Source organism: Herpailurus yagouaroundi, unplaced genomic scaffold (assembly GCF_014898765.1).
Source record: "Herpailurus yagouaroundi ecotype Mexico unplaced genomic scaffold, PumYag 196, whole genome shotgun sequence".
Lineage (NCBI taxonomy): Eukaryota > Metazoa > Chordata > Mammalia > Carnivora > Felidae > Herpailurus > Herpailurus yagouaroundi.
In genome coordinates, this window is record NW_024412427.1 from 21,754,983 (window position 1) to 21,779,225 (window position 24,243).

Here is a 24,243-nt window from a genome sequence, read left to right on the forward strand (position 1 = left end):
GAGAGAGAGAGAGAGAGAGATGCTTTCTTCACCTTAGAAAGCACTTCCTTTGAAGTTCTAGGTGAAACACTCCCGGTGTGGTGGATACCATGTCGTGATGTCCTTGATGAATGTGCTGTGTTTGGGAAGCCATCTGTAGTTTTAATTCTAAAAATAATTCAGATTGGTGACCTTACTAGGATTGTGGGTTTTATGTTGTTTTGAAATTTAGTATCAAAAGAAATCATTTGAGGGTTATCCTGTTTCAAAAAAAACATTGCCATCATGGACTGCTTTATGGGCTGTAAGGCACTTTTCTGAATTATTGCATACACATGACACATGCTTGTATGTGCTTGCCTTTATTAGCAGAAACAGTACCTTGGTGGTCACATGTGTTAATTTATGTAATGCTTACTCTAGTACAGACCACTCTCATTTTTCTGTTGGAACAGAGCCATATGTAGGTGAAACTTGCTGACCATAAATACTTTGCTTCTGTGACTACACACTTCCTGGACTGGAATCCCTTATTAAATAAATAGCAGGTGCTAAATGGAAACCTAGAGTTTGAATGGCAACCTTGTCAAGAGATTTTGGGGGTACTTATGCTGAAATTTAACAAGGGCGTGTTACTCAGTCTTGCTCCTAGAATCATCCTTCACTCCTTCCTTTCTCTAATCCACATGTAGTATGTTGTATGTTGTTGAATGCTGTCTGCTTTACCTTCCAAATGTACCTTTTTTTTTTTTTTTTTTTTTTTAATACCATTTTCATTGCTGTCACCCTGGTCTGGGCCTTATTCTCCTTCACGTGGATGACTGGCCTCTCTTCTTCCAGGCTCACTTCCTGCATCCCCACTCCTGCTGATCTGTTCTCTCACCTTAGCCAGAGTGACCTGTTAAGTATATGTCAGACCCATTCCCCCTCTTCCTAGCATCCTCCAGTGAGTCTTCCTCTTATTCCTAGTACAAGTCAGGATCTTGACCATGGCCTCCTAGGCCTGCATGGTCTGACCTCTTGTCATCACCATTACCTCATCCCTAGCACCCTCAGCTCAGCCACACTGGCCTCCAGGCTGTTCCTTGAACACACAGGCATGCCCTCATCGGAGGGTCTTTGTGTTGGCTGCTACTCTGTCACTAATGGGCTTCCTTCCCCTCTCATCTCCTTCGCTAATTCCTTCACCTCCTTCAAGTCTACGTACCTTCTTATTTTTTCTTAATTTATTTTTTAATGTTTATTTTTGAGAGAGAGCATGAGTGGGGGAGGGGCAGAGAGAGAGGGAGACACAGAATCCGAAGCAGGCTCCAGGCTCCGAGTTGTCAGCACAGAGCCTGAAGTGGGGCTCAAACTGAGGATCCATGAGATCATGACCTGAGCTAAAGTAGGAGATTTAACCGACTAAGCCACCCAGGCACCCCTATGTACCTTCTTATTAACCTCCATCCTGTTCTCTACCTTTCTTTCTTCCATAGCATTTTGCATTTTTCAGATTGCATAATTTATTTATTGGGTTTAGTGTTTACTTTCTCTCCCTTCTTTAGAACGTATGTGCCACCCTGGGGGCAGATTTTGTTCAGTGAAGTGGCCTTAGGATCTTGATAGCTCAGCCTGCCCCCCACCAGAGGTTCAGTAAACATCTGTCAAATAAATGAATGCTCGCACAGGGTGATGGATGGGCCCTTCTCATCCCTTCACTATGAGTACTTCTTTTTAAAAATCCGATTTAACAGATCTTAAAGCCATTTCGTATTGTTTTGGCTTCAGACTTCGTATTTTACATATCCAGTAATGAGATGGGTCAAAAGAAAGTTTAAAAAAAATAGTATTTGTTCTAACCCATTCTTGATTACTCTGTTAATGAGAGATTAGCCTCTGCCAACACAATCTAGGAACTTCCATTTGGTTTTTAGAGGTTTTGATTGGGGTGAGGCTCTTTTCGGGAAGGGACTGTTCTAACATCTGTGGAAAATAATCCCACACCTTTGATTCTACTTCTCTGAAACCAACTGATAAACCGAATAAAAACGTTGGACATTGTAATTTTATAAAATGGCTTGAATAGTCCCCGAGGTCATGGTGTCATTTGAACTCACTTTCTCCCCTTCCTATTTGTGCCTCCTGGGTGTGGGAAGACTTGGGTGGTTTAATAGCTGCTTCTCTCCCGCTTTCCGTGGGATAGTCCAGGCCCTCTTTGCACAGACCCGCTGTCTTTTCTCTCTGCCAGGTTCCTTCTACGTCCAGCTAGGAGTATTTAGTTATCTTCAGCTTCCTTTACCAACCCACGTATGTAGGTCAGTTCCTTCCCCTCCAGCTAGGCTGCCTCCTGGGAAGGTACAGGGAAACCCAGGAAATGAAGCCATCACAGCTGCCTCTGAGCTTGCTGTTTTAGCCATCTGCTGGTCCTTTCAAAGTGGACGGGAGCCACTTGCCCCCAGGTCTTCAGCCTTCTGTGCTCTGGCCTCAGTGACCCTTTACTTCCTGCCATTTCCTTATAGGTGGCCTGTGTTCCCACCAAATGGGAAACTTGCCACTTCAAAGACACAGGCATGCCTGTGTGGGTGTGCTCACCCTCCAGGGAACATCAGGGCCACCTTCCACTCCACACGTTCCTTGCTTCCCGCCCACCCCCTCTCTGGAGGACCCCATTACATTTTGTGTTTCTCTAATAATGCCCAAAGTAGCAGCCTACTGTGGTCATGGTGTGCTTCAGTCCAACAACACAACTGTCTTAAGTTCCATTCCAGACTGGAGACCCTCTGAGGGCAAGGACTGTGCGTGCTCGATTCTGTCTGGCCCCGTGTGTAATGCGTTGCTGTATTTGGTAAGTATTTCATGGAATCTTGGAATGTTACTGATTGGAGATAGTATACTGAACATAAAAACATTGTTCAGGCTGGGATTTCTGGAACTGTCCTGATGTATAAATTTTCGGTCCCTTTATCTTCCATAAATGTAATTGTATTTTTCCAACAACATGCACTGATGTTTAATTTGGAGAACTACAGTTGCCATAGACCCCAACTAGCAATTTAATCCTTCATATCTGTCTATTGTGACTGAAGGAAGTTTCAAGGTGGATGAGCTAGGCTCCCTTTATTACCTTCTGTGCCTTTGTCATGATAGCATTAGGGAGTCCATTTGGGAATTATTCCTAAAGCTCTGTTTTCATACAAAATGGGTTATGAATACAGCCTTGGTAATAAATCTAAATACATACTTTTCCCCACTCAGACTAGAAGCTATCTCTCAGCCAAGATGCAGTACCTCTACTGGGTAATATCCATACATCCAGTCATTCATTTCAGCAAATATTTGAGTGCCTACTATGTGCCAAGTACCTAATACGGATAAATCAGTCAAAAGTTCCCACCTTCAAGAAGCTCGCACTCCAGGAGGTAGAAGGTGGCAAAAAAAAAACACCCCGAAGTACAATGAGAGGTGTGCTGGATAATATGTGCTGTGGAGAAGAGGGGGAGGACAGTGCTGAGCAGGAGTGAGGGGAGCTGCAAATTATAACAAGATGATTGGTGGAGGCCTGAAGGCAGTAGAATAATGAGCCCTGAGGATATCTATAGGAAGAACATTCTAGGCAGAGGGAACAGTGGCTGTGTGTGGGAGTGGCTCATCTAGTGCAGGAATGGCAAGGATACAGCTCTGTGGTAGGGGGTGTGGGGGAAGGGGACTACCTGTATTGGTGCAGGTGGAGGGAATTGAGACCACTTCAGTGTCCTGTTTGTCCACTTCACTACTGATATTCTGAGCTGGATAATTCATTGTGGGTGCTGTCCTGTGCACTGCAGACTGTTCAACAGCATCCCTGGACTCGACCTGTTAGATTCTAGTGGCATACCCCTGCCCTCCAAGGATGATAACTAAAAAGGTCTCCAGACGTTGTCAAATGTCCTCTGAGGTGCAAAGTCACACCTGAGTTAAGAACCAATGCTTTAGACCAAAGTAAGGAACTTAGTTATTTGGAAGAGTTCTTTTGTTTTACTTATTTTTGAAAGCTTATTTATTTTTGGGAGAGAGGGAGCAGGGGAGGGACAGAGAGAGGGCATCCCAAGCAGGGTCCATGCTGATAGCACAGAGCCTGATGTGGAGCTCGAACCTACGAACTGTGAGATCGTGACCTGAGCCAAAATCAGGAGTTGGATGCTTAACTGACTGAACCACCCAGGCGCCCCAGTTCTTTCATCTTAACAAGACTTTTCTGGTTGCCATGATGAGAATAAATGGATTAGGGACACAGCCAGGAAGGGGGAAACGGGAGGAAATTCACAAAAGTCCAGGAGGGAGGTGAGCACACCTAGAACCAAGACTAAGGTGGGCTAGGGTTGGTGAGGAGTGATCAGATTTGGGATATTTTGAATGAAGAGCCATCTGGATTTGTGACGGACTGGATATCAGGTGTCAAAGAGGAGTCAAAATTAGCTACAAGGATGTGGGCCTGAGCACAGAGCTTGCAGATGAGACCCTGGTTTCTGGGGGACATCTTGAGTTTGGTTTGAACATAAGGCATTTGAGAACATTGATCATCCTGATTTTTCCCTCACAAATACCCCTGGGACATGGGTATTCTCTCCTTTTACAGTAAAAGGACGCTGAAGTACACAAAGGTTATTGTTGACTATACAAAGTCACATGATCTCTACAGAACAAGAGAATTTTAATCCTGAAATGTCTACTTACCCCATAGCTCCTTGATACACTTTAAAGTGCTTCTTTATGGTTCCAGAAGTCCCCAACATGAAATCGTAATATTGTATACCCCATAGAAAGTAACTCAGCAATTGTTCATGGAATGAAGTTCTGCTTAAATGCTAACATTTCAAATGGAGACCACCATTTCTTTTGCATTTTTGTACAGGCAGGATTGAAAGCAAACTTTAGAAATGATTTTGTGTAGTAAAACAAGCCACCTGGCATATTAGGAAATAGGGTTTGTGGGTTAATTGGCTCTAAGTCACCATTTCTCAGTTCATCCTGTTGAGCCCTATCAGTTAGTTTCCTGGCCCATCAAGGGTCTTGTGGCCATTTGTGTTTGACATCATGTCCTGGGTCCTTCTTTTGGTGATCTACAGTGCACATTAGGGGACTGCTTTTCTTCCTCCCCTAAGATGTATTAAGCATCTCCTAGGCCCAGGTGCTGTTACACCATTTTTCTACCTTGGACGTATTTCTACAGGTCTGCCCTAATCATGGCTGTGTCCCAGCATCACCTCAATCTGTATGTTCTCTCAAATAGACACATCCCTGGAGCTTAGGTATGGTACTAGCAGGCTGTTTAAACCCTTTTAATTTTTCTACCAAACTCTTCTGACCTGTTAGCTATGTGCCCATCAGACCCCCGAGTGATGAACCTGAATGGATTTCTTGAACTAGATTCTGAGGTCTTTTGCATCCTCTGGCATCTAAAAGAAGGTTCTTTTTCTCTTTAGTTATATATTGTGCATTTAAACTATGGGACCCAACAGGGTAATTGCAACACTGGAGTTGTCAGCAGTTTGAATCATGGAGCAGGTGGTGGGGAGCTGTGCGCCATGATTGATTCCTTGGGTGTTTGTAAAGTCTTGAAGGTGATGTGAACTGAACTGCTTTAAGAGGTGCCCCCAGGCCTCTCTGCTATAATAAGTTATGTAGTCTTGTGGTGGCTTAACCTAAAACAAGCTGCTGCTGTTTCTCTTTTCTTTGAGAATCATCACTGCCAAGGGAGCAGTGTTAGGGGGTGTCTGATAGTTTATCTTTGATGAGTTCTTGGTAGGGCCAACTTCATGGGCATAGGACCTGTGCAGTTATACAGAGCCCAGACTCAGAAAGGCTCTGTGTTTGGTTTAACACTCTCTTGTCACCATCTTGAAATTCCTACTAACAAAGGGCATCATGTTTTCCTTTGGCAGTGGGTCCTGCAAATTATGCATCTGGTCCTGATCCTAAGAGCTAGCCCCAGTTCTTGACTTCAGAGCTTCCAGGGCTCACAGAGGTGTAAGGATTTTGCATCTGGAGGGCATTTAAGACTGACTTTCAGTGCTAATCTGCTGCTTTTTACACACTATAGTTTAGGGTTCGAGAGTTGCCATATCCATTAACTTTGGAGAAAGAACATCTTTCTAGATGGTGGACCTATTCAGAGGAATGGCTGTCATAAATGGCACTGGTGTTCAAAAGGAAGCTATGTGGATCCTATGCCGTTCTCAGAGTCAATGTTCTGGCTGAAACGGGCTAATCATCTGTATATAAAACCAGCTTTTTAGATGGGACACAGGATGCTTCCTGATCAGCAGCATCACCAAGGTAAAAGTTAGCCATGGCAGCTCATTCATTCCATAAATACTTATGAAGCACCTATTATGTGCTGGGCACTGTGCTAGCAGGAGGGGATGGGTGGGATCTTGAATTTGAGTTCCCTCCAAGGCTAATCCTGTGACAAAACATTTGAGTGCAAGTCATTTATTGGAAAAGTGATCCCAGGAAATTCTGGCTGGAGAGTGAGGAGGTGAGACAAAGAAATGAAGGGATTCAATAAAGGGTGTGATATCAGGTTGGTTATCTCTGTGGGCAACTGGGACGCAATCCCACAGCAGACCCCTGGAAGATCGTGAAGAACAGGCCTTGGAATTGTCCCATAGGAGGACTTGGAGGTTGGGTATTTACCCACTAACCGCCACTTGTCTTTGGCTGAGGGCTGCCCCCAAAGGCATTTTTGGCCTGCCTGTCTGTGCAAGGATGAACACAGCTCTTGGCCAAAGAAAGGTTTTAGGCAAAGGATCATAAGCACTTGGAGGAGGCAGCTGTGAGTGAGTACAAGATGGGTGGGTGCTGGGGGCGAGGGGGTAAAGCATGACAGAGGTGAGACTGCCATTTTGGATAGGTTTGTAGAGGAGGCCTTCCTGAAGAAGTGACATTTGACCAGAGACCTGAATGAACTTTAGGAGCCATGTGGATATCCTAGGCAGAGGGACTAGCAAGCGTGAGGACCCTACGCAGCAGCGTATGAGGGGGGTTGAGGAAGAGTGTGGAAGCCATTTTGGATGGAGTGGGATAATCAAAGGGGAAGAGGGGTAGGAAGTGAGGTAAATCGGGTACCCAGGGACTTTGGATTGTATTCAGATTATATTGGGAATCCATTGGAGAATTCTGAGCAGAGAAAGGACATGATCACATTTAAGTCTTAAAGAATGGTTATGCCTTCTGGGTAAAGAACAGACTGGGGAGGGGATGGGGAGAAGCAGGACGATGCTGCTGCTTGATTGGAATTCAGAGTTCAGGGGTCTAGAGTCTCTTGGGAGGACAGATGACTATGGTCTATTAGGACATTGGTATATACATGCGGCCCAAGCAGCTGCATCCAGACTTACTTCCGTGTTCCTGCTGTAGGCCACAGCTCTGGATTTTTGTTGGCTCTGAGAAGCCCTGCCACTCTGCCCCTTTCATGGTCCTGGGTCTCCTTCTCACCTCAGTCTGCTCTGCCCTTTTCCAGCACTGCTGCCCTTAAGTGCTTCCCTGATATGCACTCTTGCCCTTGCTGTGCCCTGGCATATGGTTTCTACAGGATCTGAAGATCTTACCAGAGCATTTATGTTTGAGCTGCTTTTCTCACTTTTGTAATTCAGTGTATTGCAGCTGAGCTTTTGGGTTTTTGTTTGTAGCAAAAGGATTCATGCAACCAAATTCCTCACCTTCTTAAGGAAGGTTGGCTCTATTGGCTTGCTGCATCACACACTATGGAGGCTCTGAGTTACCAACATCTGACTTAGGAGCAGCAGCAAAGGTGCTGCCATGGCTTTGCCACTCTGCCAACCTTGGCTCATCTTGAACACTTGGGCTGGGAAGGAGATAGTGCTCTTGCCTAGGCCATGGTAGAGCAGAGTTGTAGGAGACACCACCAGGGGAGGGGCTGGGAAATTCCATAAACAGGGCTTGAGTGGCCATGCCAGGGATTCCTCAGGTGTGGTCCCCATCTTTGTGGAGTTCACACTCTGGACACCCTTCATGATACTGCTCACTGAGGCCAGCTTGGTAGATCTGAAGGGCCCCATGGCCCATCATTCTGTTTCCTCTCCCCCATGGAGAGAGAAAGGAAGGGTGGGGGGCCAGTTGACCTGCTCATAGCAGCCATAACATGAGGTACTTTCCACTTAGTTTATCCAGGGTGATAAAATGGTATATACATGCGGCCCAAGCAGCTGCATCCAGACTTACTTCCGTGTTCCTGCTGTAGGCCACAGCAGCCGCTGGAAAGGAGGTGGTGGTTTTCAACAGGAAGCTCAAGAGACCAAAGAGAAAGTAGAACCAGAATATGTTTGGAATTTTTGGCCTTGTGCAATTTTTTTTTCTTAAACAAAAAGGAATGGAGAATGTCTTTTTTTGTTTTTTCAAGAATGAGAGGCATCTATCAAGGAAAAACAGAATTCTAGGATCATAAGGAATACCTACTAGACAAGAGATGAAAATATATTGTGATTTTTGGGAGTTTGGTTTTCTGAAAACTTGGTAACTTTGAGATAGTATTTGGCCATTTGGTTGCTGGGGTTCTTGATGATTTCTTAAATAATGTGGCTTCTTTTCATCTATGTCCTGGGTTTTTGCTGACATAGACCTTTAATCAGAATACTAAAATTTTCAAAAGCAAAATTATTTTTTTCTGTAAAGTGTGGAAAAAGTATCCTTAAGCATGAATTTTTTTTAAAGTTTTATATTACTCTTATGTACATTCATTTTTAACTTGGTATTTCTTTGTGTTTTTAAACAGATAAGTGAAGACATAACTGCCTTTAGTAAGATTGTGAAGTAAAATGTAAATTTTCACATTAGAAAAAATGATTTTTACTTGTCTGCTGGAACAACAAGGTGAAGGGTGTTGGTCATGATAAAATGTTTGATAAAAGGACTCCAAAATCACTTGTCTCAATACCATATAGGCATTCTTATCAAAATATACATTATAAATGTACCCCTCCTGCAAAACCACTGAAGGGTGAACTCAGGAAGGTTTAGCTACATTTTTCTGTAAAACATGGTTTTGCATACCTTAAAATCTACATGTTTTCCCATTTCCTTCCATTCAAATTCATCATTGTTTAAAAAAACTGAATCTCCCAAGTCATCCTGATGGAATTTGCAGTGTTCGTAGAAGGAAAATGTGTCAAAGGCTTGCGAATTATGAGACCACGTTTGCTGGCTTGTTTGGCAGTTATTCCATGCGTTGTCCTCAAGTTCATTAGGAAAAATATTTTACTTGTTGGTGTCTCTCTGTGCACATACGGAGTGTAAACTTTGACTTTCAAGGGATGGCAGGATCCTAGGACCACAGGCAAAAAGTTGGGTTTCTCTCTGGGAGCTATTTTATTTTCAGTTCAGTTTTAGGTTCAAAAAATAGGTTAAAAACAAAACCCAGCAATTCCTAGCCTAATGAGAATTCAGTGGACAATTGCAATTTGTATCAACTGTCCAGTTATTTATAAAATCAGAAATCAGATTCTTTTCAGCGGTGTCTTGGACCGGGCTTCTCACACTTTAATATGGATACGAATCACCTGGCACTGTTAGAATACGGATCGTGCTTTTCATAAAGCTTCCAGATGGTGCTGATGCTGGTGGTCTGTGGGCATCCTTAGAGGAGCAGAGTCTTAGGACAACTTGATTTGGGACCCATCTTGCTTGACTGTGGGGACTGAGGTACTCTACTTGGGGGAGGGCCTGACTGCTTTGGAAAAAAGATTTCAGAGGTAAGTCAGCCTGAAAAATTTTCCAGTGCAGAAAACCCTTTTCATACAGACATCACTGCGGAGTGCCTGTCTTCCCAGAAGCAGTTGAAATGGAGAGATGTGGTAAAGGGGGAAATGCTTGGTTTTTGTTTGTTTGTTTTTGGTTTTGGTTTTCTGTTTGAAGTCTGGTTTTGGAACCTCTAAACTGCTTCTCTGCCCAAACCCACAGTTATCCAGGGAGGGTTTCTCAAAGCTTGGAGGTCCCTGAAGTAACTGATTTGCATTCGCAATAGAGGGCATCAATTGTTTATGACCTCAGTTGGAAGCCCCTGAGACTTGATCAGGAATGCCAAAAGCAGAGGTTACCCTGTTGATCAGTGCGGGGCCCTTGATGTTAAGAAAAGTACTGGTTGAGATTACAGAGGAATTTCAGGTAGTAATTACAAAGGCAGCAGTCTCTTCTCCTTAGCAACCATCTAAGCAAAGGGAGCAGAAGCTTGGAATAGCAGCGGTCCCTACAGAGAAATCTGTGTGCAGACAGAATCAAAAGCAATTGGATCAAGTTTGCACTAATGACTTTGGGGACCAGAGTGCCCTGAGAATGGAAGACGAGGGCCTTATTATCAGGGGTGACCTCAAATTTGCAATTACAATGACTGTTGAGCATATAAATGGACACCTGGGTGGGAGGATTGTGTAGTGTGGGTGGTACTCAGTGAATTTCTTTATCTTGGACTTTGGATGGAGAAAAGTTTTTCCTCTGCTTCTCACAAGCTCAGTAGTGACAGATGGTTCTTATTTTCTTGCTGGTTTCTGTTCCCAGAGGAATAAAGTGGGAATTGATGTTCAGAATTCAGCCTATATGAAGATTCTTGCATTAGGGTGGGCAATTTAGGAATACAGGACATTGATTGTGATTATTAAACCAAGACAAAGAAGGGCTGTAGAAGGTTGTGCACTGGTCCTGTGACCTTGAGCAGGCTGTTATCTTTCTAGCATTGTTTTACTGTAGTGAGGGTAATAATTCCTGCCCTCAGTGGGCTGGAGACCGTGTTCACAAAGTGTCTAGCAGCATATTTGTTATAGAGCTTTTCAGTAGGTGGAAGAGTTCTCTGAGGTACCTTAAGCTATAGCTTATGATTGCATTTCAAGATGAGAGCTGGAGTTCTGATTTGAATGTAAACTTGAGTTTCATCAATTGGGTATAGCAACAACTAACATGGTAGAGAATACAAGATGTCAAGAAAGTAAGATCTCCGAGTAGGAGGACAACCAATAAGTATTTTTCACAAACGTGACTAACTTCTGAGCCCTTTGCACATTGAGGTAACCAGTGAAATGCCTGGGGCTCTAATGATAAGAGGAGAGTTAAGTTCTGGTTATTCTAAGAACTTACAGAATCTTGGGCGCTTCGAGACCAAGGACTATATGAGTCTCTTCAATTCTTTCTCTTCCAGTCACCTCGTAACAGAGTGACTGTGATTACCACTCAAAACCCATTGACTATGCATTGATCAATTCCAGATTCTCTCTAGGACCTGCTCTAGCATTTACGCTGTCTGGTGCAAGAGCCACTCATACATAGCATGTGGCTTTGAGCACTCAACATATGGCCAGTTCAAGCTGAGATGTGCTTGCAAGTATAAAATACACATTGGATTTCAAAGACTTAATATAGAAAAAGTAACAGTATATATAAAAGTATATTACTAATTTTTGTATGCGGAATACTTGTTAAAATATTTTGGGTACATTGGCTTAAAGAAAACATTAAAATTTGACCCGTGTTTACTTTTTTGGTTTTTTTTTTTTTTTTTTTTTTTTTTTTTTTTGAGAGAGAGACAGAGTGCAAACAGGGAAGGGGCAGAGAAAGAGGGAGACACAGAATCTGAAGCAGGCTGCCAGGCTCTGAGCTGTCAGCACAGGGCTGGGCACGGGGCTCGCACCTGTGAACCATGAGATCATGACCTGAGTTGAAGTTGGATGTTTAATCGACTGAGCCACCCAGGTGCCCCTGTGTTTGCTTTTTGTTAACATGGCAACTAGGGGATTTAAAATCACACTTGTGCTCGCATTTTATTTCTGCTGGACAGTGCTAGTCTAGACTGCACTGAGACCCATATAGGAATTAACTGGAGAGGCTTACCTCCTCAAACTCCCATCTCAAAAAGTTAACAAAACAAAACTTTGTAGTGGCTTATGGGAGCTTCCTGATCTGAGTTCTCTTGTCCTTTCTCAGCAAAAGGAGCACTCTGATGGTGCAAGTTAATCATATTTCTGTGGCAAACACAGCAAGTCTTTCCAGATACAGTCTCAAAGTTTTTACATCATTTATATTCAGATTTTTCTTAATAGTGTTTTAAGTCCACATTTGACAGTTGTTCCCTAAGGGGCAGTGTTTATGTGAGGGTGTCTGTTTCTAAAACACATAGAAACAAATAGGGCAAAAGAATCTTTAAACAAGAGAAAAACTACACAGTGCACTTTTAGGTCAACATTGACCTTACTGTAAAAATAGTAGAAGAAAGAAAATAAGGTAGTTTTGCATCAATTTAATGGTATCATAATTACTGCTTCTCTTTCTTCATAGAATGCAGGGAATCAGCAAAGAAAATTTATTCTTCCTGCTTCTGAGTTGTCAGGGAGTTATTGAAAGCGAACCGCAATGCCATTTCTGCAGCAGAACGAATGTGAGAGGAGAATGGTAAATTAAATAAGGGCGAGATGATTTAGCCAGCTGCTTCAGTCTCCTGACTGATGGCTCATAAGATGCAAATACATGTAGGGCTTTGTGCTATTAAATAGAGTTATGGTTCTCAATTTGAAATGAATACGGTGATGTGGCTGAATAGCCATATTAATGGGATATTTTTGGTCACCCATTTGTCCTTCAATTATCTCGGCTCCAGAGATGGGAGTGATCAACACTGCGCCTTAATCACAGGGAGTGGAGGGATGGCCTGTCGATAAATTGGGATTGAAGAACGGCCCGTGAATTCTTTTACCATATCACTGTGTTCCCCAATTTTGATTTAACATACCATTTCTCTTTCTTGAAGGCCATCTATGGATATAGAGGAATTTTTAAAACCTCATTCAACCCTTGGTGAATCCTCAAAGTTGAGAGGGACATCCTGTGGCTGGTAATTATATGGGAGAGCTCTTAGTATTTCAAAGGTGTTTAGGTGTAGTTGGTCTATACTGTTTGTTGTATTGGGGGGGGGTGCGAAACATACATTACCAGTGAGGCCCTACTAATAAATTGTTACTAAATGTTTTTTCTTTTCTTTTTTTTTTAATTTTTTTTTCAACGTTTATTTATTTTTGGGACAGAGAGAGACAGAGCATGAACGGGGGAGGGGCAGAGAGGGAGGGAGACACAGAATCGGAAACAGGCTCCAGGCTCCGAGCCATCAGCCCAGAGCCTGACGCGGGGCTCGAACTCACAGAGCGCGAGATCGTGACCTGGCTGAAGTCGGACGCTTAACCGACTACGCCACCCAGGCGCCCCTGTTTTTTCTTTTCTTTATAACTTTTTTTTAAAATTTAAATTCCAGTTAGTTGGCGCACCTGGGTGGCTCAGTCTGTTAAGCATCTGACTCTTGATTTCAGCTTAGGTCATGAACTCACAGTTTGTGGGATCCAGCCCTGCATTGGGCTCAGTGCTGATAGCACAGAGCCTGCTTGGGATTCTTTCTCTCTCTCTCTCTCTCTCTCTCTCTCTCTCTCTCTCTCTCTGCCCCTTCCCTCCTTGTGTTCTCTCTCTCAGAATAAACAAACATAGAAAATAAATTCCAGTTAGTGAATGTAGTATAATATTAGTTTTAGGTGCACAATTTAATGATTCAAGTGTCACTAAATGGTGAAGTACTTTAACTTCCTTAAGAGATTCCAAAATAGTTTCTACTCTTTTTGTCTTTTAATGCTGGAGTTTCTGGATTATAACACCAAGTCACCTTGACAAAACCCCCAGAATCCTAACTAGGGAAATATACTGGGCCAGCGTTGGGAAAAGGATTGTAAAAATGGAGGAGCTTCTGTATTAGTCACTATCCTATGGTTTTCTCTAGGTAATGGTGGTAGAAAGTTTCATTCATTCAGTAAACATTTATTAAACACTATAAGGCTTGTAAACACTATGTAAGATCAGGAGAATAACCCTAATGGACAGCATATGGTGGGTACTTGGCTCCCCTTTGGCTTTTTCCGTGTCCCCTGTCCCCTGTCTCCTGAAGGACCAGGTTAGCATAGCACTTGACTGCTTCTCACCCTTGAATCTCAGGTGGTGGAGATCATGAAATCTAAGGGAAAGTTGTCCAATGCCATTTGTAACTTGTCTGTCTACTCCTTCAAAACCATGTTGAATTTCTTCAAGATCATTACTCCAAGTCTTGAAACATTAGGTTATCTTCATAACAAATGGTTTTAATCTTAACAGTATCCTTCACTTTCTGAGAGAAATGAAAATTTTCTTTTTTTAAAAAAATTTTTTTAACGTTTATTTTTGAGAGAGAGAGACAGAGTGTGAGTGGGAGAGGGTCACAGAGAGGGAGACACAGAATCCGAAGCAGGCTCCAGGCTCTGAGCTGTCAGTGCAGTCCCTGATGCGGGGCTTGAACTCAGGTGAGATCAGACCTAAGCCGATGTCAGACATGTAACCGACTGAGCCACCCAGGTGCCCCAGAAATGAAAATTTTCTATTCTAAACTCCAGGTTATCCAGATTTTTATGAATTCAGTTGATGGATAGAGTATATGAAACTTTTGGAATTATGTTTTTTAAAATTTAAAAAAAAAATTTTTTTTAATTTATTTTTGAGACAGAGACAGAGCATGAGCAGGGGAGGGGCAGAGAGAGAGGGAGACCCAGAATCTGAAGCAGGCTCCAGGCTCTGAGCTGTTAGCACGGAGCCCAACACGGGGCTCGAACCCTTACACTGTGAGATCATGACCTGAACCGAAGTCGGACGCTCAACCTACCAAGCCACCCAGGCGCCCCTGGAATTATTATTTACTATTTTGAGTTTTAGCTCATCCTGCATGGCGGTTCATATGCTCCACTGCATTAACCTCATCTATTTATATTTCAATCACCTTGTTCATCTGTTAATCTATTCATCTGCAAAATTCCTGCCAAACTCCCCTATAATAGCTGATATGCAATACATTACAAAAGAGTCATTAAGGGCAAATGAAAAAGAATGGTATTCTGACTTTGATCTTTATCTGGAATTCTCCATGACTCTCCTGTAGTGTCTGATGGCAGCATATGTTCCAAAAGTTAGCTGTTGGATAGTCTCAGCTTTTTATCTTCATTCTTGGCATTTTAAAAATTGGATGCCAGCTAGTCAGTACAGTTTACTGTGTTGCAGTTTCTTAAATATCCTTGTTGAAATGAAACTATTCATTGTTTTCCAGAGCAAGCAATTTTAACAGTTTTGATGCTAGTTTTCAACTTCCAAGTCATCTCCTGTTTTGTTTTGTTTTGTTTTTACACTCTGCATGTAACCCAGCAGCCAATCCTATTGCCTCTACATTCAGAATATATACTGAATTGACAACTTTTCATCATGTCAGGTGTCACCAGCATTGACCAAGCCATGGTCCTCACTACTCTCGACTTTTGTAGCAGGCTGTTAACTGGGTTCTCTGCTTCACCCTTGGCTTGCTACAGTCATCCAAATAGCAAAGTATGGATCCTTTAAAACTTAAGTCAAACTATGTAACTATGCTCCTTAAAACTCTCTAGTTGCTTCACATTTAATGGAGAATCAGATTCAATCCATATCTTTGAATGATCCCTTTTTCCGATTTCATTGCCTTCTAGTATCCCCTTGCTCACTCTGCTTTGCTCACACACATCAATCTTATAAAACACACACTCCCCTCAGGGCTTTTGCACCTGCTATCGTTTCTGACTGGTTTCCTCTTCTTCCAGTTCTTTACAAGGTTTACTCTGTTATTTCTCTCATTTCTTTGCTCAAATGCCACTTAAGAGCCCCTTCTGAAGTCCCTGTTTAAAAGAGAACACCCCCTGCCCCGCCCCGCTTGCTAGAAATGCAATAGTTGTTGAATGGGTAAAGCAACTATTTTTCATGGAAGACATTTAATTTCCTGTTCCATTTATGGGAATAGATAAGGAATGTATAATATTCTTAGCAGAAGATGACACACAAATACTACAACAAAGTAAAAATAAGACATGGTAAAAATTCTAAACCATATATTTAGTTAAAGTACAAACTGTAACAGAACAAAGACTCAAATTTTTGAAAAATGGAGATCTTTTTTGGAACAGCCAACATTTGTAATGAGCTCATTAATTTATGCAAATGTGTAGTGTTGTTGGTATAGTTTTAAGTATCCTTTTTCTAAATTAGTAAATACTCCTTTTGTGATCAAATTTAAACTATCCATGTACTTGACACAATACCCTTTTATATCTCTGTGTATATGGTATAAATACAATTCTATATGACACATGTTTAATTGTCATTAATTCATGATTTTTTACACTAATGAAAGTTATGAATTAGATTGTTATTTCCTGTTGTTACTTGGGAATCTGTTATTTTTTAAGACTTTATTTTTTTTAAGTAATGGCTACAGCCAACGTGGGGCTTGAATTTACAACCCCAAGATCATCAAGTCACATACTCTATCAACTGAGCCATTGAGGTGTCCTGGGAATCTGTTATTATTGATGAATTATTATTTGTAGATATTAGATATACACATGCAAACTTATAGAAGGAACATTTCTTCTGTAATGAGAAGATCATCTTCATTTGTAACTGTGTGAATTTACTAAATTGTTTGGCTTGTTGTTTTAGTTCCAAAAGGAATGTTGTATATTACAGACTTAAAGGTAGAAATATATGGTACTGTGAAATCTGATCTTGAAGATTCACAATTTTAAAATCACAGTAAGCTCTCATGAACCACCTCCCCCTTAGAAAGGCTGAAATAATCAGACAAAAAATGGATAGTACCAAGTCGATGAGGATACAGAGCAATTGGAATTCTCCTACATACAGTGCTGGTAGGAATTTAGAATCATTCACCCACTTGGTGGGAAAAATTGGCCGTTTCTTACTCTGTTACACATATATTTAAATATGACCCAGCAATCCCATTCCCAAGTGAAATGAAAACTTTGTTCACACCAAAATTCGTATTCTAATATTTATGGTAGCTTTATTTGTAATTGTCAGAAACTAGAAACAGCCCAGACATGCTTCAGTTGGGGAATGAAAGAACAGACTGGTACATCCATACGATGAAATCCTACGCAGCAGTTAAGAGGAACAAGCTATCGATGGAAACCTCAACATCGATGGATCACAAAATGCATTATGCTATGTGAAAGGAGTCCGACTCAGAAGGCTACAGAATGTAGGATTCCATACACTAAAGGTGACATTATGAGAACAGAAAACAGATCCATGGTTTGGAGGAGGGGCTGACTACAAAGGGGCAACAGGAAAGAGTTTTGGGGGGTAACAGAACTGTTTTATGTCTTGATTGTGGGGTGGTCACATGACTATGCATTTGTCAAAACTCCTAGATCTATACACCAGAACAAGGGAATTTTAATGTATGTGACTAATAAGGATTTTTAAAAACTTCTATTTGAGGTATCATGGGCACACAACATTAGTTTCAGGTATATAAGGTAATTATTCAGTATTCGTATATATTGCAAAACGATCACGATAAGTCAACATCTGTTACATAATTTTTTTCTTATGCAAACTTGTAAGATTTACTCTTAGCAACTTTCAAATATGTAATATAGTGTCAGCTATAGTCTCTGTGCTGTACATTGTATTACTGTGACCTACTTATAATTGGAAGTTGGTACCTTTTGACTTTCTACACCCCTTCACCCATCCCTCATCCCTGCTTCTAGCAACCACCCATCTGTATCCATGAACTTAATTTTTTTTTTATTTTTAGATTCCACCTAGAAGTAACATATTGTGGTATTTGTCTTTTTCTGACTTATTTAATATAGCATAATTTCTTCAGGGTCCATCCATGTTGTTGCAATTGGCAAGATTTCATTCTTTCTTGTGGCTGAATATTCTATTTTATATAAATACCACATTTTCTTTAGTCATCCCTGAATGGACACTTGTTTCTATAGCTTGGCTATTATATACACTCCCATGTTCATAGCATCATTATTTATATCTTTTTGAGTTAGTGTTTTTATTTTCTTCAGATAAATATGAAGCAGTGGAATTGCTGGATCGTATAGTAGTTACATTTCTTTTTTTTTGAGGAGCCACCATACTATTACCCGTAGTGGCTGTACTGATTTATATTCCCACCAACAGAGAATGTAATCTTAGAGTTGAGTAGGATATTAGTTGTGGGCTTGTTCATACATGGCCTTTATTATGTTGAGGTATGTTTCCTCTGCACTCACTTTGAGAGTTTTTCCTTCTTTTTTGTTTTTTGAGAGAGAGCGTGCATGAGCCAGGGTGGGGGTAAGGGGAGAAAGAGAGAGTATCTTAAGCAGTCTCCATGCCTGGCATGGGGCTTGATCTCCCAACCCTGAGATCATGACCTGAGCCGAAATCAAGAGTTGGACACTTAACCAATTGAGTCACCGAGTTGCCCCAGAGAGTTTTATCATAAATGGAAGTTATTTTTTGTCAAATGCTTTTTCTGCATCTATTGAGATCATCATAGGATTTATATCCTTCTTTCCGTTAACGTGGTATATCATGTTGATGGACTTGTGGGTACTGAAGCATCCTTGCATACCTGGAATAAATCCTACTGGATTGTGGTGTATGATCCTTATAATTTATTGCTGAATTCAGTTTGCTAATATTTTGAGGATTTTGCATCTGTGTTCATCAGGGCTAATGGTCTGTCATTTTCCTTTCTTATGGTGTCCATATCTGGTTTTGCTGTCAGGGTAATGTGGGGCTTACAATGACTTTAGAAGTGTTCCTCTTTTATTTATTTTTTTTGGAAGACTTTGAGAAGGATTGGTATTTTTCTTTGAATATTAGGTAAATTCACCAATGAAGCTGTCTGGTCCTGGGCTTTTGTTTGTAGGGAGTTTTAACATTACTAGTTCAATTTCTTTACCAGTAATTGGTCTGTTCAGATTTTCTATTTCATCCTGATTCAATCTTGGTAGGTTGTATGCTTCTAGGAATGTACCCATTTATCCTAAGTTGTCCAGTTTGTTAGTGTATAATTGTTTGTAGTCACCTTTTATGGTCCATAATATGCTATAGTATTAAGATATTAGTAGTGTCTCCACTTTCATTTCTGATTTTATTTGAGTCCTCTATTTTTTCTTGGAGAGTCTAGCTAAAGGTTTATCAGTTTTGTCGATCTTTTCAAAGAATCAGCTTTTTTTTTTTTTTCTGGTCTTTTCTATTGTCTTTTTAGTCTCTGTTTCATTTATTTCTGTGCTGATCATTTTTTTTTTTCTGCTAATTTTGAGGGTTTTTTTGTGTTTTTGTTTTTTTTTTTTTTTTGTTTGTTTGTTTGTTTTTAGTTCCTTCAGGTATACAGTTAGGCTGTTTGAGATTTTTTTGTGCTTCCTGAGGAAGGCATTTATTTCTATGTACTTCGCTCTTAGCAATGTTTTTGCTGTATCCCATAAGCTTTGGTATGTTGTACTTTGATCTTTGTCTTAAGATTTTTTTTATTTCACTTTGATTTCATTTTTGACCTGTTGTTTGGTCGCATGTGTTAGTCTCCACATACTTGTGAATTTTTTAGTTTCCTTGTGGTTGATTTCTAGTATCATACCATTATGGTGAAAAAAGATGCTTGATGGATTTTCAGTCTTCTTAAATTTCTTGTTACCTGTTTTGTAGCCTAACAAATGATCTGGTTTGTGAATGTTGATGGGCACTTGAGAAGAAATGTGTACTCTGTTGCTTTTGGATACAATATCCTGTATATATCTGTTAAGGCCATCTAGTCTCACATGTCATTTAAAGCTGATGTTTCCTTATTGATTTTCTATTTGGATTATCTGTCCATTAATGTGAGTGGGGTATTAAAGTCTCCTGTTATTTTATTGCACCCTTTTTCTTCCTTTATGTCTTTTAATATTTGCTTTATATTTTTAGGTGCTTCTGTATTAGGTACATAAATATTTACAAATGTTATATGTTCTTGGATTGACCCTTTTATCATTATGTAATGCCCTTATTACATAATGACATACATAATACATAATGACATTACATAATGTCTCTTCTTACAGTCTTTGTTTTAAAGTATATTTTGTCTGCTATAATTATGGTTACCCCAACTTTCTTTTGGTTTCCATTTGCATGGAAATACCTTCATTTTCATTCTCTGTGTGCTCTTATATCTAAAGTGAGTCTCTTATAGGCAGCATATAGATGGGCCTTGTTTTTTTATCCATTCAGTTACTCTGCCTTTTGATTGGAGAATTTAGTCTATTTATATTTAAAGTAATTATTGATAGGTGTGTACTTAAGTTAATTGTTGTTTGGCTGTTTTGTACAAAACACTGTTCCATTTGTCTTTTGCTATCTTCCTTCATGGTTTGATGACTTTGCTAGTGGTGTGCATAGATTCCTTTCTTATTTTTTTGTGTATCTACTATAGGTTTTGCTTGGTCATTACCTTGAGACTTACATGTAACAAGTTACATTTATAACAGTCTGTTTTAAGTTGGTAACACATTCTAAAGCTTACATTTGTACTCTCCCCTAGTCATGTTTGTTTTTGATATCACATTTTACAGTTTTTTATCTTGTGTATACCTCAGCTCATTATTGTATTTATATTTATTTTTACTACCTTTGTCTTTTAATCTTTATACTACCTTTATAAGTGATTAACCCACTGCCTTTGCTATATATTTCTTGTGAGATTTAGACTTTGCTATATGCTTGTTACTTATTAGTACCCTCTTTTCAGCTTGCAGAATTCCATTTAGCAACATTTGTAATGCTGATTTAGTGGTGAAGAACTTTTAAAAGAAGTTTTTAACTTTTGCTTGTCTGGAAAACTCTCTCTCTCCTTCAAGTCTCAATGATAACTTTGTTGAGTAGAGTATGCTTAGGTGGTTTCTTCCAGCACTTTGAATATATTGTATCACTGTCTTCTGTCCTGCAACATTTCTTCAGAGAAATTCACTGATGAACTTAGGGGGTTTCCCTTGTACGGAACAGGTTGTTTTCCTTTCGCTACTTTTAAGATTCTCTCCTTGTCTTTGACTTTTTAATTATAATATATCTTGGTGATGGTCTCTTTAACTTTATCGTATTTCGAATCTGTGGGCTTTCTGGATCTGGATATCTGTTTTCTTACCAAAGTTGGGAGTTTTCAGTCTTCCTATTTCTTTAGTCTGTCTTATTTCTTCAAATAGGTTTTCTGCCCCTTCCTCCTCTTTCTGAGATGCCTGTAACGCAAATGTTGGCCTGTTCCAGAAGTCCCTTAAAGTCCCTTCTTTTTTTCCTGCTCACATTGGGTGACTTTCTCTGGCCTGTCTTACTGATCCTTTCTTCTGCTTTTTCTTTTTTTCTTTTTAAAAAAATTTTAAGTTTATTTTTGAGAGAGAGCACACGAGCAGGGGAGGAGCAGAGAGAGAGGGAGACACAGAATCCAAAGCAGGCTTCATGCTCTGAACTGTGAGCACAGAGCCCAACATGGGGCTCGAACTCACAAACCATGAAATCATGACCTGAGTTGAAGTCAGATGCTTAACCAACTGAGCCACCCAGGCACCTCTCTGCTTTTTCTGATCTGCTCTTGAACTACTTTAGTGTATTTTTCAGTGTAGTTAGTGTATTCTTCAGTTCTGTGGTTTGTGTTTGGAACTTTCTCGTGTATTGTCTGTTATATTGTCAGTGTGTTTTATCTCCTTTTCTCCCCAGCTTGGTGAGCATCCTTAAGATTGTTACTTTGAATTCTTTACCAAGCAAATTACTTATCTCCACTTAATGAAGTTTTTTTTTTTTTTTTTCCCTGAGGTTTTATGTTGTTCTTTTATTGGGAACATAGTCCATTGCTGCTTCATTTTGCTTGACTCTCTGTGTTGGTTCTATACAGTAGATGACACAGCCACCTCTCCCATTCTTGAAGATTTGGCCTTGTGAACTTTATTGTTCAATCTTGCCTTAGTTGTTGGTGGTCTCTCAAAAGTTTGTGATTGTCCAGGGAACCTATTTTATTTTTAATTGATGTCAGTAGTTGAGGGTGTGGCAAGATCAGTCAGTGTCCCAAAGGTGAGAATGTCAGCACCTAAAACCAGACCCTCAGGCCACAACATTTTAAGGAATGCTGTGAAACTGTCAGCATAAGTCCTACTGGCCCCCAGAGCCAGGCAATTGGAAGGTGTACCCTGGGCATCAGTTGCAAAAATCAGGGCTCCAGATATGTACATAAAACTCCTTTCTGGGAGGTACCAGAAAGCTGTAGTGAGGTGGAAGGAGAGTATCTAGAGACGGTGTCTCCTAGCCTGTGTTCCCTGAGAGTACTTCTGTAGCCTCTAGATATACGCCAAACATGAATCCTGCTGCTAAGGCTGGGGGTCCAGGACTAGCGAGTAGGCCATTCACAGAGAGGCTGGGGGTATTGCAGTCTGTTTTCTGTGTGTTTCCCTGTGGGTGATTACCTGCTAAGAACGGTCTCTCTTATGGTTATTGCCCCATGAGACCCAGAAACATGGGCTCCTCTGGCTACCAGAGCTAGGTGATCAAGGGGTATCCTCTGGGCAGCAGTTGTAAAAACCAGGGCACCAGGCTTAAAACTGGGGTACCAGGTATGTAATGTACAAGAGCTCCCATCCTAGAGGTGCTGGTGCTCTGGAGCATGGCAGAGGGAGAGTGCAAGAATAGTGCCTGTCGTCCAAAACCTCAGGAAAGGTTGCAGTCACCCCTTAGATGTATGTTTTATTAGAAGCCTATCTGTCAGGCTGCAGCTATGATGGTAAGCTAATAGTCCTCTTTCACAGAAAGACTGAGCTCCTGGATCTGTTGTCCTTTGCTGTGCCCTGGGTGCAGTAGCTATTTAAGAACTCATTCTTTCTTGGGTTACAGCCCTGTGGGACCCGTGAATAGAAGCCTGTTGGTCACCAGAGCCAGGAGATCTAGAAGTGTCCCCTGGTAGCAGCTGCTGAAATCGGGGCACTAGCCAAGGACATAAGCTCCTTTCTGGAAGGTACCAACGAACTGGAGCAAGGTAGAGAGAGATCACAAAGGTGGCATCCACCAGCCTGTGTTGTGGGAGCACTTCTGTGGGCTCCTCTGAGTACACCAGACCAGAAGCCTGACCCTCAAGCCAAGCTCCAGGACAAGCAGATAGGCCTCTTTGGCAGGAAGGTCGGACTGTGTTTTGGTCTGCTGTCTGTGCAGTGCCCCAGTACTAGTAGTCAGTAAAGAATAGTTTTTCTGATTGTTACATTCCCATGGGACTCATGTATGTAAGCCCCTCCACTGGTCTCCAGAGCCGGGCAATTGAGGGGCGTTCCCTGGGCAGCAGCTGCAAAAACCAGGTCACTAGACATGAAAACCGGGACATGAGATGTGTGTAGAAGCTCCCCTCTGGGTGCTACTGGCACTCTGTGTGCAGTGGAGATAGAGCATGAAGAGGACACTGACAGCTGCAGTGAGGCAGGGGGGGATTCCAAAGGTGGCACCTGCTATAAAGGGGGAAAAGAATAAAGAGGAGAAAAAGGAAAACCTGCTGCAGAGACAGATCATACAAGAAGGCCCCCATTGAACCATAAAGATGGGACTGGCCGGAAAGGAAACAAAACAAGTATGATGGTTTCTCTTGGCTTCAGCAAAGCAGGAGAGTAGAGTGCTTTAAACTTAGGAAACGAGTCTCTGTCACGTGAAGTCTAGGCACTTTTCTATGGACTGCTTCTGTGCTGGGCCCTGGTGGGTGAGTTTGCAGTCTGCCTACAGGCCTTCTAAGAACTCTTCCTTAGTTCCTCATCCTCCTGGGGTTCTTGTGAGTATGAGCCCTATTCTCAAATCCAGATGTATTGGCAGCTCATGTCTCAGGTGCTGGTCTTAAAAGTTGGGTTGCTCGATGTGGGGTACGAACCCTTTGCTGCAGGTTTTGGGTTCACCCCTGATTGTGCGTTGCCACATTGGGGGTGGGATGCATGACAAGGTTATATTTGGTTGTATTTCAGCCTGTCCTACCCACTTCAGTATGGTCTTCCTCTCATTTGCCCAATGTTGAAGGGGTCACTCTGCCAGTTCTTAGGGTTTTTGTTTTGTTTTGTTTTTTCAGAGGAAATTGTTCCATATATAGCTGTAGAAATGATATCTATGGGAGGTAATGAGTTCAGGATCTTCCTATATCAACATCTTATACTAGAAGTTGGAATTTTTTGATTATTAAAACCAGTTATGGGTGGCTCAGTTGGTTAAGCGTCTCACTCTTGATTCCGGCTCAGCTCACGATCTCATGGTTTGTGGGATTGAGCTGCACTGACAGCATAGAGCCTGCTTAGGGTTCCTCCCCCGCCCTCTCTCTCTGTCTCTCTCTCTCTCTGTCTCTCTCTCTCTGTCTCTCTCTCTCTGTCT

The 24,243-nt window shown here is 41.3% G+C and overlaps 1 protein-coding gene across 13 annotated transcripts in view; it reads left to right on the plus strand.

Annotated features, from left to right (window-relative positions):
- The window catches only part of PLCB4 (phospholipase C beta 4), a 419,941-nt gene that overhangs the window by 130,102 nt on the left and 265,596 nt on the right, over positions 1-24,243 (plus strand). For 8 of the 13 annotated variants that reach the window (XM_040447668.1, XM_040447674.1, XM_040447664.1 and 5 more), the window contains one exon: positions 2,730-2,806. The exons of 4 other annotated variants lie outside the window; for them this stretch is intronic. The gene's annotated coding sequence lies outside the window, so the exon portion shown is untranslated. Of the gene's footprint in view, positions 1-2,729; positions 2,807-12,810; positions 12,833-24,243 lie in introns of those variants that run through there. One more of the 13 variants, XM_040447670.1, reaches the window with a different exon arrangement.